This window comes from Crocuta crocuta, unplaced genomic scaffold (genome assembly GCF_008692635.1).
Source record: "Crocuta crocuta isolate KB4526 unplaced genomic scaffold, BGI_CrCroc_1.0 scaffold397, whole genome shotgun sequence".
Classification (NCBI taxonomy): Eukaryota; Metazoa; Chordata; class Mammalia; order Carnivora; family Hyaenidae; genus Crocuta; species Crocuta crocuta.
This window is the reverse complement of record NW_027527387.1, coordinates 578806-594478: the sequence shown is the minus strand read 5'-3', so window position 1 is coordinate 594478 and position 15673 is coordinate 578806. Positions and strand designations below refer to the sequence as shown.

General features: G+C 33.6%; 1 long non-coding RNA gene and 1 pseudogene across 2 annotated transcripts in view; one reads left to right on the top strand and one right to left on the bottom strand.

The window, feature by feature from the left end:
- Positions 1 to 15673, bottom strand: part of LOC144221846 (uncharacterized) — a 154841-nt gene that overhangs the window by 24246 nt on the left and 114922 nt on the right. For both annotated transcript variants that reach the window (XR_013332205.1, XR_013332206.1), the window contains exon 3: positions 9302 to 9379. This is a non-coding gene — a long non-coding RNA (uncharacterized LOC144221846). The remainder of the gene's footprint in view (positions 1 to 9301; positions 9380 to 15673) is intronic.
- Positions 6801 to 7572, top strand: LOC144221839 (thioredoxin-dependent peroxide reductase, mitochondrial pseudogene; annotated as a pseudogene).

The window sequence follows — 15673 nt, the reverse complement described above, 5'->3', positions numbered from 1 at the left end:
CTTGGCATCAGAAATAAAAAGCCTGGGGGCAGGGAAATGAGTCCCTTTGCCTTTTTTATGATATGACTCAAAGCAGATTAAAAATGAGGTGCCTGGGTGGCTCAGCTGGTTAACTGTCCAACTTCGGCTCAGGTCATGATCTCGCAGTTTGTGAGTTTGAGCCCTGCGTCAGACTCTGCTGACAGCTCAGAGCCTGGAGCCTGCTTCAGATTCTGTGTCTCCCTCTCTCTCTCTGCCCCTCACCAGCTCATGCTCTGTCTCTCTTTATCTCTCAATAATAAATAAATGTTAAAACAACAAAAGTTGCTTTAAAATAACAAAAACAAACAAAAAACGTATTAAAAGTTCAGAACTCACCATATGCTTCACAGAATATCATCACATATTTGTGCCCATACAGGGAAAATAAAGAATTCCAATAGCATGGCTGCTCCAAAGAATGTCCTTTGCCTCCACATCCCTAACATGTTTTCTGAGAAGCCTTGACCTACCTACAACCATAGCCAAGTACCCTATATTCACCTTTGAAGTGTAATTGGTTATTCACATGTATATCTCCTCTACTACAGATTAAGTTTCCTGGGGGCAAAGAAAGTGTCATATTCATGTGTTTATCAACTACAGAGGATTCAAGATGCCATGTACATAGGTGGCTTTCAGCACATTTTTCTAAATCAATTTAGCTGGTGAGTGAGAAATGCAAACATGGAACATCTGCCTTCTAAAGACCAGAGCAATGCAACATAGTACATGAGTAGCAGATTGGGCACTCAGCTGCTTGATTTTGAATCTCAGCCCCACCACTTATAGGTAGGTGAGTTTGCGTAAGTTATAGTTTATCACTGAGCCTCTGTTTTTCCATATGTAGCATGGTTATTGTGAGGATTAAATGAGATGATACATGTATCATTAGAACAGTGCCTGGCAAACAGATAAGTACTCAATAAATATGAACTACCACTATCACCATCCCTTGTGTCAGTAATGTGATAACTTTTTGAAAGACTGATCACTGTAATGTTAATGATTAGCAGTTAGTTACACCTGTGCCCCCTAGGTATATGCATCCAGGTAGTGGAATCTGAAGCAGTGATTACTGAATTTAGGAATTAGAATTACTTGTTGAAAATCTGAGTGATACAGAAACTTTCATCATTCTAGATTACAGAGATTTGCTACTGTTTTAAAGGATTTCAGGGAAATTTTCTTCTAGTTGCTTCTCAAAAACTGACCTCAGAAATGTTCATTTGATACTAGCTCCTACCAAACTAGCTCCTTCCGATACCTTGTTACTAGCTCCTATCGATACTAGCTCCTTCTCTAGACATGCATATGATGTTTCCTCTAAACCTAATTATTACCAGAGGATTTAAGGTATTTCTTCCTAGTAAACTAGATTCCAACTAGTTCTTTTCCTGATTTTACAGAAATTACCTCTTGGAGTCCACTGTTAAATATGTGTCCTGCAGGTTTCTGATGCTCCTTAGTCTATTAAGGGAGTTTCCTTCTATTCTTAAGTTACTAAGAATAGTAGTAGTAGGCTTTGAATTATTAGAAGTAGGCTTTGAATCTTATCAAGTGCTCTTTTAGATGGCTATCAAGTTAATCATGACTTCATTCTTATTAGAATTAATTGCAGTAGTATACTGCATTCATGGCATAAAGGGATCTTGGTACTGGTGTATATTCCAATATACTACTTGTTCTATTCGATAATGCCTAATTTTTTTCACATTGATATTCCCAAGTGAAATTAGAATTGGGCATAGTTTTCTTTTTTTGCATTCTCATAGTCAAATCTAAGTACCAATATTATGATGATTTTTAAAAACAGGTCAGGAGGTTTTCTCCTTCCACAATACGTGCAAAAGACTTATTATCAGAGTTATCTCTTCTTTGAAGATTTAAAACAAATCACCCATAAAATTATCTCAGGCTGTTATTTTAAAGTATAGTTTTAGAAAATGCCCCCAACTGTCTATGATTATTTATATATTTGCCACTTCTATCTGTTCTTGAACCAATCTTGGTATTTTTATTTTTCCTTATCTTTGTATATTTCATTAACATTTTCACAGTTATTATTATACAATTAAATATTTTAATTTATAAATCTTATCATTTCCTCTTTATCTATAGTTACTTTTCCTTCTAATTTTCTTCATATGTATATTTGTGGTGGGTTTTTTTGGTTATTATTTAACACTAATGTTAATTAATCTGGTGAATTGTACATTTGTCATATTCCATTTTTAAACCAGATCTGTACCTAGTGTATTAATATTATCAATATTACCTTTTTCTACCTAATAAAAAAATCTGCTTCTCTTTTAACTTAATATTTTATCCTACTTTCCTTAGTTTTAATTCATTGATTTTTGCATTTATCCTTGACTCTTACTGCTTTCCTTAGGTTTATTTTGTTCTGGGGGTACCTGGGTGGCTCAGTTGGTTAAGCATCCAACTTTGGATCAGATCATGAGCTCACAGTTTGTGAGTTCAAGGCCTGCATCAGGCTCTGTGCTAACAGCTCAGAGCCTGGAGCCTGCTTCAGATTCTATGTCTCCCTCTCTCTCTGTCCCTCCCCCGCTGATTCTCTCTCTCTCTCTCTCTCTCTGGCTCTCTCGATCAACAATAAATAAACATTTTTTAAAAAGTAAAAAAATGTATTTATTTTGTTTTTTTAACTTCTGAAATTGGATGTTTAATTCATGATTTTCACTCCTTTTCTTTATATTGAAGATGTCAAAAGTTATAAATATTCCCTCTAAGCATAGCTTTCTGGAAATCTTATATGTTATGGTAAATAGTGCTCTTGTTCTCCTTAATTTCTAGATATTCATAATTTACATTTATTTCACTTATGAGTTGTTTTGGTGAAGTTTTTAAAATTTTATATTAATTTACTTTTCTAAATGTTTGAAATGTTTATTTTTCTCAATATTATTTACTTTTTTAATATTTTAAATTTTTTTCATTGTTTATTCCTTTTTTGGTCATGGATTTTTTTTATATTATGGACTTCTAATTTTTACTTCAGTGTGATCAAAAGACATCATTGCACTCCTTTCAATCTAATGTATTTATTATGGTTTTCTTTATGCTAATGTATGGTCATATTTGTAAATGTTTCATAGTCCCTAAAATAGTTGGCTTATTTTTCTTTAAGTTTATTTAGATTTTGAGAGAGCAGGGAGGGACAGAGAGGAAGAGAGAATCCCAGCTAGGCTCCATGGTCAACATGGAGCCAATGCAGGTCTCAGTCCCACGAATAGTGAGATCATGACTTGGGCTGAAATCAAGAATCAGATACAACTTACTGAGCCATCCATGTGCCCCAAAAATAGTTGGTTTCTGTTGAAAGGCACTAAATATGGGACATTCTATTAATTAATATATTTATAATAACTGTCCAAATCATTGTCTACTTTTTAAATCTTCTTGCTCTAAGGGCTTATATTACTGATGTAATATAGCTCTCTACAAACAAGAATGCAATTGTTATCATGATTTAAACAAAAGCTACATAAGATAAAGATACAGAGACTATATGCTAACAAGAATGGTGAGAAAAAAAAGAAAACAAAAATAGACATTTGCTAATTCTCATCTTTTATAAGGGGGGGATCGATATATGCCATTTCATTTCTCAAGCTGTAAAATAAGAATATTTAAATTAATGGAGATAATTACTAGTAGACTTAAAAATATGCTGCAGTATGTATTTTCAAGTTACTGAGACATGATGAGGACTTGGGAGGGGGCATAAAGGAAAGAGAATTCTATATCAAAAGAAAGGAAACAGGACACAGCAAGAAAACCAAAAATAGGATCATACATAAATAAACACTGATACAAAAGAATTACATCCAAATATCTATCATAGAAATTAATATAAGAGAGATAAGAACCACTTTCTAAAAGAAATTGACTCCTAAATTGAAAGAGGTAAAAGAAATAAGTTCCAAACATAAACTGTAACTAAGATGATATAAAACAATGTAATCCATGTCTTTAGAATAAAAGGGTAAGCAAAAGAAAGTCAGAATTACACAAAAACATAACAAATACAGCAATACAAAAATTGGGGAAAATAAACATAATACACAGAACATTAAACAAAACAGAGTTATTCTTTTTTTGATGAAAGTTTCCTTGTTCAGGTAAGTTACTTAAAGAGAATACATGGGTGATGTATTTTGGGATTCATTGATATTTAAGTTTATTTTTAAGTTGCCCTCACATATAAATGAAAACATGGCTGATATGAAATATTGGGGTCACACAGCTTACCCATAGGACTCTATGTATTGCTTGGTTGACAACTGGTATCTAATGCTCCCAAGAACATACTAAAGCCCCTGATTTATTTTTTTTCTAATACTTTTGACTGACATTTATCTTCTGCTTGGATACTGCATCTTTATGGCATAATTTTGTTGTTGATTTATATTATATGCCTGGAATACATTACTGCCATTAATTCTTAGAACAACTCTATAATATTTGAGGTTTACTGAAACTCATTCAAAGTGATCAACTCCAGTGTTAGTTATGGGAAGGCAGACTCTATAGTATTTTGATAGATAAGCCTTAACTGTTGTAACTATACAGCACTCTCTTTCAAGAAATGAAGCAAATTCCAAGAAATTTGTTAAAGCACTGCTGCTAATATAAAGATCTTCTTGATACTACATTTTAAGTTCATAATAACAAGCTTATATGAATATATCAAGATAAGACTTAGGACATATCATCTGAAAAGCAATTTCTCATCTACCAATTAATTCTTGTACAAAATTATAGTCACTCCTTTTAAATATGATGTATCCAAACATAACGAAAATTGCAGCATAACAAATATCCATGTAACCACAATCCAGGATTAACAATGCTAAAAAATGTTACTATCTTTGCTTTAGGTCTTTTTAAAATTATTATTAAGAAACCAATCATTCCAGACTTTAAGTTCCCTTAATACATCTCCTAGGTCTCATTCTGCTACCTCTCTTCTCAGAGACAACCATCAACCAGCTCATCTGGGTTTCTGCTTTTTATTACATATGTTTATATGTATACTAAGTTCGTACTGTCTGATTTTTATTAATATATATCTCATGCTATACTTTGTATGTACATTTTGTTTTTGAAATCTATCACTTTTGAAACATTTGAACATAGTAGAAAACATCAATCTCTCAGTACTTGAAAAGAATGTGGCTTCTCTAATTGTTACGGTCAGGAATTTTATGCATCAGGTCTCACACATATCTCATATCTATTAGATAAAACGTGGTAACTGAATTGTTCAAACCTGCATCCTTGAGAACATTTTGTCTATTTGATTTATTAGTTACTAAAAAAGGCATATGTATATCTCCTGCCATAACTATGGGTTAGTCGAATTCTCTTTATAACTGTCCATTTTTGCTTTAAATATTATTTCTACAAAATTTTTTCTTGTGATGAGAACTTTTAAGACATACTCTCTTAACAACTTTCAAATATGGAATACACTATTGTAAATTATAGTCACCTTGCTATATATTACATCCCCAGGACTTATTTATCTAATGACTAGAAATGTATATCTTTTGACCATCTTTACTCTTTATTTAATATTTAAATATTCTTTAAATATTTTAAGGCAATGATATATGTTTTAGTTTTATTGATTCTTGGTGGAATACTCCTTTTATCTCTATCTTGCATCCCTTTTCATTCTTATTAAATGTTTTACATGTTAAATATTATTTGTTTATTATCAATAAGCATTTACTTCACTAATATTTTCTGATACATTTTTTCCAAAAATCTATTTCACCTTTCTGGGTCATGATACAATGTTTTGTGTCTATTTATATATGAAATATGTCTACATAGTGTGTTTTAACTAATATGAGTCTGTTTTACATATATGAATTTACTATTTTTATTTTTAGAATGACCCAGATCGCTAAGTCACTTCCCAGTCTGTGAGTAGTTTTTCTAGCCTCTTTTTCAAGGACTAAACAACACTTGAATGGTTCTAAGCTTTATGCAGAAAGCTCCCTACCAGGCACAGGCCTAGATTTGATCTCTGTTTGAGTCCAGGTCTTGGAATCTTAGCAACAGTAGCACATGTCCAGTTCTAAAACCATTCAGCTTCAGCTTCCCTCACTTACAAATATGGCTTTAGAATATTTCTTTATTTCTAGTTCTTAGGGCCTTTCCTGGTGCTTTCAAGAATTGACATGTATTTGTGAAAGTTTATTGTTAAATTTATCAACATGTATTTTAGATAGGAGTCTGATTTTCTACATCAGTTTAGCATACTGCATGGACCAGAAATCTAATATACTATTCCTTGCCTTTGAAATTCAGTAACTTCCCTAAATCTTATCTTAATGTGGTTATCCTCTATTAGTTTTTCCTAAAACATAATTAGCCTTACTAATTTGCTTTAATTTAGTAAATACTAAACTATGAATTTGAGTGTTGATTCTGTTACCACTAGCTCCATTCTCTACTTAAGCATTTCATGTGGTATATGCTGTATTTGTATTTGTTTGTTTATTGTTTTTAAATTTTCATACGTATCATCTTCTTACAGGTGACAATCACTTCTTTATGAATGGTAATTCTTTCCACCCTGTCCTCAGTGACCTTAAGTTGTGATTCTGCTGTGTCAGTTTTACCTCTAAGACTGGAGTAAACAATTATCATCTAAATGTACTGAAGTATTCAATTGTTAAGAGGTCAATTCACTCCAAATTTATCAGAAATCCCAGTCTGTCTCACAAATCCAGCATGCACTGAAGATGGCCCCTGAGGTGGGAAGGTTTCTCCAGGCTTGGGTTATCCAACATGTGAGTGCTATTTCTTGGGAGCATCTATGCCTCTGCAGGCCTTAAAACTGCTGCTTTCCAAAGAACATGCTTGACAAATGTATTATGATTTGGTCCCAGTCAAGCAAAATATGCTCTTAGCACCAGTTCCTCATACTATGCTCTTACCATCACCTAGCAAAAACTCTATTTAAAGGGTATTGCAGTTGTAAACAGAGAGTTCAAAGACCTAAGCCTTGATTACTTTAAGGGGAAATATTGGTATTACTTTTCTATCCTTCAGATTTCACTTTTGTTTGTTCTATAGAAATTGATGCTTTTAGTAACAAAGCCAACAAATTTCATGATGTGAACTGTGGAGTTGTCGCAGTTTCAATAGATTCCCACTTCACACATTTTGCCTAGATAAACATACAAAGAAAGAATGGCAGTTTGGGCCATATGAACATCATACCTTTGTCAGATTTGACTAAACAGATTTCCTGAGACTACAGTATACTGTTAGAAGGTCCTAGTGTTGCTCTAAGACATCTATCTCTTCGTAACTGATCCCAGTAGAGTTGACAAGTATTTGAGTGTCAATGATCTCTCAGTAGGCCAAAATGTAGAAGAGACCCTCCACTTGGTAAAGGCATTTCAGTTTGTGGAAACCCAAGTCTGACCCACAAACTGGACACTGGATTCTCCTACAATCAAGCCAAATCCAACTGCATCCAAAGAATACTTTGAGAAGGTAAATCAGTAATCATCCCATGTGTACCTGTAGCTTCTCACATCCGAAAAGAACCACAATTGGAACTCATTGTTAGCATCTGAGAGATGATTATAGACGACCAAAAGCCAATTATGCTTGTAATTATAAATAATATTCAAAATGTTTTGTTTTTGTAACATTGGCTAAGGATTTTAAATGTACTCACACAGATCAAGAGTCCTTTATTAGTACCCTCTGAAGAGTTAGCTAGTTTATAGAATGCTGGTGAACCTACTTCTTGGATTGGTTTTAAATGGGAAGAGGAAACACTCTTCTTTATTAGCCTGACTTAAGCCTTTATGTACACCAAGGTAGTACAACAAGCACTGAAAGCTTCTGATCAAGGGTCCTGAAATCTTCTTGAATTTCTTTGTACTAAACTGAATTTTCTTTTAAGGTAACAAAGATTATAATTTTAATGTGTTAAAAACAACAGTCTAATTCAACTCTTACAATGGATGTATATGTACTTGAAACAAATGCGAATCATGTTTTGTTTTGTTTTGTTTTGTTTTGTTTTCAAAAAAACATGCTGGTAAAGTGACTTATGTGATCATGATGTTTCTCATCCCTGAAATTAATATAGTTAATTTACTTATTTGTTAGTTGACTTAGGGTTCACATGCAATTCTAGATATTGATTGGATGTAATCATAAAGAATACTTACTGAATACAAGAATTGCATTTTGAAATCACTATAATTATTTTCTTTCTTGAAGTGCTCAATGTAAAGTACATAATAAACATATTTTAAAAGAAAAAAGATTCAATGAAATTCCAATAAAATTCCTAGGATACTTTTTTATGGAACTTGAAAAGTGATTCTGAAAATCACATGGTAATATAAGGGACTCTAGAGAGTCTAAGAAAATTTTGAAGAAGAACAAAGTTGGAAGATTTACAGCATCACATTTAAGATTTACTGCAAAGCTAGTAAATAAGACAGTTTGGTAAGGATCCAAAAGAAAGTAAACATAGCATGAAAAAAGAGAGTTCATAAAAATACTATTTATATATATAGTATTGATCATATAAATATANTAATAATGTTATATATAAAATAATGTTTATATTAAATAATGTTATATATAAAATAATGTTATCTATAAAGTTATATATCAAATAATGTTATATATAAAAACTAATTTGTGAAGCAATGGTATACACTGCTTTAACACACAAGCTAAAGACTTTACGAGAATATTTTCAAGAACTTGTAATAGGTTATGATTCATTGAACAGGATACAAAAAGCATTAAACATAAAAGAAAAAGTTATATTGGACTTTGTTAAAATGAATATCATCTTCCCACACACAAAAAAATACCATTAAGAACCACAGACTGAGAGACTCTTGAATGCCGAGAACAAACTGAGGGCTGATGGGGGGGAGGATAGGAGAAAGGGGGTGATGGGCATGGAGGGGGCACTTGTGGGGATGAGCACTGGGTGTTATATGGAAACCAACTTGACAATAAACTATTAAAAAATGAAAATAAAACAAAACAAAACAAAAAGAACCACAGACTGAGAGAAAAATAGTGTCTATATATTGATCCAACAAAGAATTCATATTTACAATATATAAAGAACTATTGTACATCATTTAAAAAAGACACCTGATTTTGAAATGAGCAAACGAACTGTATAGACACTACACAAAGGAAGATATATAACTGGCCAGTAAACAATAAAAAGGTGCTTAAGATCATTACTCACACTTCCTGTGAGGTCTGTGAGGCATATCTCATTGCTGTCACAGTCCAACTTTTATGCTACGTCCACAGGCCTCTCTTCCTAAGGAGAAACGCAAAAGAGGAAGATCAGTCACATGAACCACAGCCCCATCACACAGTTGATCGTAGGACCATATTGTCACACATATTCTCCCTTCTCCAGTATCCATTCTAAATTCCCCTCACCCTCAGCTAACACCTCAGGTAGGCCCAAGTGGTGGTATGATCCAAACATTCAAAAGATACCATTACAGGAATAAAAAAAAGACAAGCCACAAAGTGGGAAATGATACTCCTAACACAAGAAACTGATAAAAGGCTTGTATCCAGAATATATTAAGAAATTCTAAAAACTAGTAAGAAAAAGACAGACAATCTAATAATAAAATGGGTAAAAGACTTTAACCAAATACATTGTTCTTAAAAAGATATCCCAAGGGCCAATAAACATATGAAAAAGATCAAATTCTTTAGTCATTAGAGAACTGAAATCAAATCTACTGTGAGATACTACTACCTACATACCAGAATGACTAAAGTGAAAATAAGAGACATTGCCAAGGATTAATAAGGATATGGAGCAACCAGAACTCCCCTACATTGCTGGTGGAAGTAAAAACTGATATAGCCACTTTGGTAAACTCTATCCAATATCTACTAATACCCAACTAGCAAGTGTACTTCCAGATATATATTGAACAGAAATGCATACATGTGTTTCCTAAAACATATCATAGTGGAAATACTCAAAATAGCCAAAACCTGGAAATAATACAAATGTTGGACAAATAAACAGCAATGTTTTCACATGTGCTATCTCAGTTATCTATTGCTGCATAACAAATTAAACTAAAACTTAATGACTTAAAACTACAAGTTATTATTTTCAGAAACTGTGTAGGTTGGCTGGGCATTTCTTCTACCAATCAGTATGGAGTCACTCATGTGGTTATAGTCATCTGATGTTTTCCCTGGATATGCAGGTGCAAGATGGTCTCTGGAACATGGTACTGGCTATCACTGGGCTAACTACTATTCTTCTCTCATCCTGCAGAGACTTTCTTCTTTAGTAGGCTACATTAGGCTTCTTCACAGCATGATAATAAAAGGACATAAGAAGGCAAGAGAGGAAACTGCAAGCACTCTTAGGGATAAGCTCTAGAAGTTGTATAATATCATTTTCACCAAAATCTATGTCAAAGCATTTATAAAGCCAGCCCAGATTCAAGACAGTAAAAAAACAGCTTCCATCTTTTGACAGAAAAAGCCAACAGCACATTACAGAGGGCATATACACAGAAAAGCATGATTTACTAGAAGCTATCATTACAGCAATTTACCATAACCAATATATAACAATGACAATGAATGAATTACTGCCATAGGCAACAACAGGATTGAACCTTATGAGTAAAAGAAGCAAGCAACAAGAGGATATATGCATCATATTCTATTTATATAAAATACAAAACTCTGCAAAACCAATATATGGTGTTAGAAGTCAGAAGAGAGTCCAAGGAAAACATTTGTGTCACCACAAATGTTTTGTCTTGACCATGCAGTGGTTACATGAAAATTTTCACTTTGTGCTCATTTATAGATTATTTTGTTCTTTTGCTTTATCCAATTTTCTACATGTTTGTTATACTCCAAAAGAATTTTTTTAACCAGAATAAAAATGAAGACAAAAGAGCTAAAATACAATGCAAGTGAATTTTCCTCTATTCAGTTCAGTTACCTGGGTGGTGTTTCATTCCTTTTCTGGAATATCTGCTGACGTTATACATGCTACTGCTAAAAGAATAAGGAAGATTCCAAGTCTTTGGCAGCTGGTGCTGGGGAACTCTATCTCTATTTTCTTTCTGTCTTATTTTCTTTAAATTCCTCAGTTCACAGGTCACCACTTTTGTTTGATGTGGAATTATTTTCCTCTGCTCAGATTCCTCTGTTTACTGCTGCTAGTCCTAATAATTGGCTAAGACAATTATTCCTAGGAGATTATTTGTGTCTTTCTGTTTCATCTACTGCAAGGTTGGGTAGTTTCCCAGTCCCAGTCTTTAGTCCTGCTTATCTAAAGAAGTAAGGAACATTTTTCATATTCTTCCTGGTAAGCCAGATTCCTTATGTTCTCTTAAGTGGGAAATATGAATGAGATTTTTTTAGATCTTCCTCCACTTACCTTGCTATCATACAGGGCAATTCTCAGAAATGCAAATCCTTGCATTTTTTTCCCCAACTAATTCAAACCATTTGGTATATAGGTTATATTATATAGGAGTTAACAATGTAGATGCTAGAAATAAAATGTCCAACTTCATATCCTGACCTTGAGTGAGGGCAGATTATTTCCCTTACTAGGACTCAACTTCCACATTTGTAAAATGGGAGATGACAAGAAGTCCTACCTCTTAGGGTTGTAATGAGGTTTAAATAAATTAATCCATATAAATTAAAAATGTGCTTAGCCCTTTAAGTACTCAATAAATAGTCTCATTATTATTAAGCATAGTTACTAACATTTAGGGCAGAATGTTGACACATTTCCATGATTATTAATACTGAAGATTTTATAGCCTTTGATATATTGATTATCTTTTAATCATTTCTATCAGTTTTATAACCCTGAATGTATACCATCATTGGGGGAGGTAAGGACATCTGTTGCCCAACATTCTTAAAATGAAATACCAGCTTTTAATAAAAAGATTTAATGGTTACAGTTAGCATTGTAGTTATGATGAAATATTACACAGCCATAAAAAAGATGAGACTGTGCCATCTGAGACAACATGGATGAACCTACTGGATATGATGGTAAGTGGAGTAAGTCAGACTGAGAAAGACAAATACCATATGATTCCACTCATAAATGGAATTGTAAAAAATGAATGAACAAAAACCAGAATCCTAAGTATAAATATAGAGAACAAATTGATGGTTATCAGACAGGAAAGAGGGTAGAGGATTGCGCAAAATGGGTGAAGGGGAGTAGGAGATACAGGTCTCCACTTTTGGAATGAGTATGTCATGGGAATAAAAAGAAAAGCATAGGGAATACAATCAATGATACTATAATAATGACATAATGGGACAGATGATAGACCTACTTGTGACAAACATAGCATAATGTATAAACTTGTCAAATCACTGAGTTGTACACCTGAAGTTAAAATAACATTGTCAACTATACTCAAGGGGAAAAAAAAAAAAGCAAAAAACAAAAAACCAGCACTATAGGGTAGTATGGGGATACGAAAAGAAAAGAATTGGAGGCATATGTAAATGATAAAAATGTGTTTGCATTTTTCCATATTCACTCCATTTTTTATCTAACCATCTATATTTAAAATCTAAAACTTCTCCAGAGATAGCTCTTTGCTCCCAGCCCTTCTAGGTACAGTTTTGCTAGTTATTGTACAGGCTAAATACAGGAGTGGAGAGAGAGGCATAATATCATCTAACAGGAGTCAGCCCTGAAATCATCCATCTAAACCTACTCTCTCTCGCACGCACACCTTAAGTAACTGCACATATCTTCGATTGCTAACTTTACATTTCTTGAAATGGGGGTACAGGAATAAGAGGTTTCCAGGAAAGATATCAATATAAATATGAGTTAAAAAATTAAACTGGATCCCTATTCCATGGGCTTCTCTAAAGCTCTTCCCTTCTCTCTCCTCCATTACTATTCCAACTCCAACTAAACCACTCTAGATATGGTTCAAAAAACTGAAAATTCCTCTGATGACAGGAATTCAGCATTGGGCATTTATTTTTCATTTGATTGAGTTTATTAAACTATTATTCAAAAAGGTAACCTGGTGTACAAGACATTTTGTGACATGTTAAGAATAAGAAGAAGCATTACACAGCTCAGGTAAGACTTAAAGAAACTGCATTCCATAATTCTGATTAAATACAATCATGGATTATGATTCATCAGGCAAGGCAGAAAGGTTAATTACATAGACTATATAATCAGCATATAGCTGCATGTTTTTCAATTCAGATTTTACCTGTTGTATGTAATTTATAAGAAAAAAATATTGACTTATAAGAGTGGGTTGAATTTGTCACTTTGGTCCCCTATACTCTTGTTAAATACAGCTCCTCTCCTCAAAAATAATCTCAATTTGTCCTGGCTTGACAGATTATAATGAATATACTCTTTCCTGTGCTGCTTGAGAATTCCCCATTTGGGGGAAAACAAATGCATATGGCAGTGAATGCTAACCTTAGATACAAACTAGAACCACTTGAGAAGCTTTTAAAAAATCTCATTGATTAGGCCATGTACCACATAGTCAAATCAAAATTCCTAAAACTAAAGCCACAGTATGAATTATTTTTTAAAGGTCCCTCAGGTGATTCAAAGGGCAGCCAAGGTTAAGAACCACAGAGGTGGAGCTTCCACCTCCACTCCCATCCTTGGCAATGTTCATACAGGTTATTGATATTGATCAGATACTAGTCAGTCACCTCAGTTGACTAAAATGGTCATGCAGACATAATTTTTTAATTATTAAAAATACTTTTTTAGGGGCATCTGGGTGGCTCAGTCAGTTAAGCACCCTTCAGCTCAGGTCATGATCTCGCTGTTCCCAAATTCGAGTCTCACATCGGGCTCTGTGCTGACAGCTCAGAGTGTAGAGCCTGTTTCAGATTCTGGGCCTCCCTCTCTCTGTGCCCCTCTCCTCCTAGCACTCTGCTTTTTTGCTCTCAAAAATAAATAAACATTAAAAAAATTAATACTTTGTTAAATGTCTGCACAAGAGGTATTTGTTCAAATCTGCTCTAAGTAATTTGAAGAAAAAATTATATATTTGTACATATACAGATTTATAATATATAGATTATATATATAATTCAATTCAAATATACAGATATTATTTAAAAGTTAAATTCATTACAGTAAACATGATAAGAAACCATAATTTGTTAATACAACTTCCAGGAAAACAGAACTCTTGAGTGTTTCAATTAAATTTATCCTTTACCATATAGACTCAATCCCTTTTATGCATATTTAATATTTTTTAATAAGAACATACACCTTGGATAAAGGATTTTAAAACTGAAAGGAATATATATACTAACACTGAAATACACACAGTAAACCTCTTTTATAAAACCCACCTTAGAGAACCGAATCAGTATGCAGAGGACAGATGTTCCTTTAAATATCGCTGTTTGATTCAGGACATCTCTAAAACCCTTGGATCTATTTGTTAAAATATATATATATATATCAGGGCGCCTGGGTGGCTCAGTTGGCTAAGTGACCAACTTCAGCTCAGGGCATGATCTCACAGTCTGTGAGTTCGAGCCCCACGTCAGGCTCTGTGCTGACAGCTCAGAGACTAGAGCCTGTTTCTGATTCTACGTCTCCCTCTCTCTCTGCCCCTCCCCTATTTATGCTCTGCCTCTCTCTCTCTCAAAATTAAATAAATACTAAAAAAATTTTTAAATGTGAAGTGTGTGTTTCCACATAGCTGTCCACTAATGTGCATTTTTTTTGTCAAGGGACTCATGGCTTTGATGAGGTGCCTAAAAGTAGTTAGAGGAATCTATTCTGTTAAGGGTAGAATGTCATTCTGTAATTGCAGGTGTTACACATTATAGGATGGCATTTGACACACAGCATATCTCTATCTCTGTGAAGACAGTTGAGAACAGTGGACTAGATCTGGATTCTGACAACTTTGAGTTTCAGCTCTGCAACGTAACTGCTGAGTAAATGCAGCTTTCCAAGGTTCAGGTTTCTGGTTTATAAAGTGATGATAATAATCTGTCCCACCTATATAATAGAATTGTTAAAATGTTTAAAATCAAACAATTATTTGTAGATTCTAAACATCAAATCAAAGACAAGAAAAGATTTAGAATAAAAAAGCAAGCTCTGCTTTAAGTAGACTGCTAGCTTCCAGGCCAACCTTCACCAACTCCTATTTAAGTAAAAAGAAAAGATGCTGAAATAATTGCTTATGCATGATTTAAGTGAGTTTGGGGGAATAAAACTGACAAACGTTTTGAGACTTTCATGACAGGGAATGACATATAGATTTGTGTGCTTGAGGTTATCCCTCTCTCTTTAAAAGAACAACTTCAGTTGAGTGAGATCTTGGTACAGTGGTGATTAACAGGGAGTAACAGGAAACTAACCAAGAAGCAGGGAGAGACCAACACAAATCTTCTTGGTGACATTTCCAAAAGAATCATGGACCAAAAGAAAAAGAAACATGTAGTCACTCAGAGCATCTATTTGGATACACTCATTTTAAGTGTATATGTGGAGTAGTGGTAAAGTTTATACTCTCTTATCAGGAAATACAGAGGGAGCAAGAAACCTCTGCTA